The following is a 3,064-nucleotide window of genomic DNA, read 5'->3' on the forward strand; positions in this document are numbered from 1 at the left end:
AATGTTGTTACATGAATAATCCAATGTATGATAATTTCTTTCAATTTAAGAGTATTAAGCTTTTGCAATTTCCAACCCAAAAAATACATTAACGTATTCCCTAAATCCATCATCATTAGCCAAAAAATAAGTTTCTCTAATCTTGTGAAAGGTGTGGCAGGTGAGCAAGCTGTCAGACCCGGCTTGATGGCACTTCCCAGCAACTCGGTCTACGTGAAGTGTGTCAGCCACCTTCTCCAAACCGCCATAGAGGCCATCGCAGAACCTCATCACATGCTTCACATCGTAAGTATTTCCCCCAAGCAGCTCTTTCACAAGCTCTAAGAACTCCTCCAAGCGCGTCGGAAGAACACGCTACATCAGAATCTTCACCAAATATCCAATATCATAAGCACCATGGAATGTGACCCATGTCAGTGCTTTGTTGAACAGCAGCCCGGATGCTGCTGCCAACTTCGCAAAATGCACCGAAGAAACTCCAGCCACTGCATTGCGTGCAAAGTTGATGCCCTGGCTGCGTAGGAGTGCCACAGAGTCCTTTGCGTGAATGTCACGCATGAGGTTGAAGTCTCGGAAATTGAACTGCCAGATGTAGTGAGTTCTGTTGTTGGTTCCTAGGTCAGGGAGGTTGCCGTGCTCATCGGAGAGAGTGAGTCCAAGCTGGATGATTTTGAGCGCGTCCACATTGGCCTTCATGACTTGGTAAGTTTCCTCAGGAACAAGACTCCGGTAGTTCTTGTTGCGGGGCCGGATTACTACGCCGGGGAATTCAGTGTCGATAGAGACAAATCGATATTTGTCAATAAGGCTGCTTATGATTTGGAACTCGGAATCAGCGTTGGCAGCCCACACTTGCCTGATCACAACCGAACTGTTGGGACTGGGCTCTAGAAGTGGCAGCCGTTCCACAAACCTTGGCTGAGCAGCGCCATAAAAGGGCGGAAAACCAACAACCATGGGCGGTGGGATAAGAAAAACTCTAGGTGGTTGTTGAAGTTGTTCTCGTTCATCATGGATCCTCGTCATTGTTGTATATATGGTCGTCATACTCTGTATTACTGAACCCTGGAAAGCAACAACTCTGTTAACTTCTTAGAAATTGAGAAAAAAGATAGAACAAAAGTCTGATTGTTGATCACGTAAGAAGAATAGAAGAGGAAACCAAGATTTTATAAACTAACCGTTTGTTCGACAATATAATAAGCACCAAGAAGACCTTTTGTTGGACAATACAGTATGAAAGAAGCAAGGAGAGCTACGAGGATTACCAAATCTGAAAGACTTTATATCATTGAAGTTTCTTTTAAAGAAGCAGAAGTTCCAAGAATAAGGAGTCAGGTTCCGTTAAAACTTAAAAGAAACAAAAAAAGGTAAGTAGAAGCTGTCAAGTTATAGTCGTGAATTTTAGAATGCACGTTATAACACTAAGACACTAAATTCCTAGTAAATTTAGGATTTTCACTTACATATTTGTTCATACCCTGGCCCAATAAATAGGGCCCAAGATCTAAGCAAAGAAGCCCAACCCAAAGGGTTGGCCCTCCTCCAGTACCAGCCTTCGTCCCAGAAGTCGGTACTAAACACGACCTGCTCCAAAGAAGTCGGATACGAGGGTTAGCTGGCAGATAACACTCATTCGAATGAGTAACTGCCCCTAGAAACTCTCTAACCACTTCAAGGAGCCATATCTTAACCTCCCTAAGATATGGGAACGGTTATCCGCCTAAAGAGGTGGCACTACTTCAGCGGTGGTTATTGGTTCACCACTATAAATACCCTGACTTCTCTCAGGTATCACTAAGTCCAATACATTCTAAACTTGCTTATACCCTTGCTAACTTAGGCATCGGAGTGTCTTTGCAGGTACCACCCCCCATTCTTTCACACGTGCAAGTCGGACGGAAGAACACCGAGTTTCGGGCAAACGCGATAGTCTCCTCCCTCACACGTTTGGGCCTACCAACGTCATCCGGCCCACCAATCTCTGGTTACCCACCGTAACATTGGCGCCGTTGCCGGGGATCCGAGAGATCAACCAGTGATGGCGGAAAGATCCCCTGAAGAAAGTCATGTGGAGACAGATTCTGATCAAGAGAATTTGAACACCGGAAACAATGAAGCAGATCAGAACCTCCACCAGGAAGCTAATGATCAACATAGGGAAGGCACCTCCGGAATCAAAAATCCGAAGGTGAACTCCTCGGAAGGGCGCGAATCAGAAAAAGAAGGACCCTCCCACACTAGTGAGCTTATGGGATTAATCCATAGCCGCCTCGAGCAGCTAGAACAGGAGCGGGAACGACAAAAGGAAGCTGAAAAGAACCTAAAAGAGGAGATGGAGCGACGAAAAGAGTTAGAAAGAAAACTCTTAAAATTAGAATCCTCCCTCAAAAGTCGGAATTCCCACGGCGATAGAGAAGATTCTCCCTTAGGAGAGAAAGATCCGTTTAGCGAGGACATAATGAGGGCAAAAGTTCCGAGAAACTTTAGAAGCCCCGATATGGACCTCTACGATGGAACCACCGATCCAAAGCATCATCTGAGCAACTTTAAAAGTCGGATGTATCTGACCGACGCTTCTGACGCTACGCGATGCAAAGCTTTTCCGACAACCTTGTCAAAAGCAGCGATGAAGTGGTTCGACAGCCTCCCTCCGAGGTCAATTACCAGTTTTGAAGACCTCTCAAGAAAGTTCTTGATGGGGTTCTCCATCCAGAAAGACAAAGTAAAACATGCACCAAGTCTCCTGGGAATAAAACAGGAGGTCGGGGAGTCCTTACGGGCCTATATGGAAAGGTTCAACAAAGCATGTTTGGAGATTCAAGACCTGCCCACCGAAGCAGTCATCATGGGGCTAGTCAATGGTCTTAGAGAAGGTCCCTTCTCACAGTCCATATCAAAAAGACACCCCGCCTGTTTAAATGATGTACAGGAAAGAGCCGAAAAATACATCAATATGGAAGAAAGCTAGGCTAAGAGACCCAAGTTTGCGACTCGGGCACCCTCCCTCAACGAAAGAGAGGGAGAGGGAAGCGAAGAAGAAGGAAGAGCTCGGCCTTGATAA

At 45.7% G+C, this 3,064-nt stretch overlaps 1 pseudogene; it reads right to left on the bottom strand.

Moving 5' to 3' along the window:
- LOC107632726 lies at nucleotides 1-1,273 on the bottom strand (annotated as a pseudogene).

Source organism: Arachis ipaensis, chromosome B03, assembly GCF_000816755.2.
Source record: "Arachis ipaensis cultivar K30076 chromosome B03, Araip1.1, whole genome shotgun sequence".
NCBI lineage: Eukaryota > Viridiplantae > Streptophyta > Magnoliopsida > Fabales > Fabaceae > Arachis > Arachis ipaensis.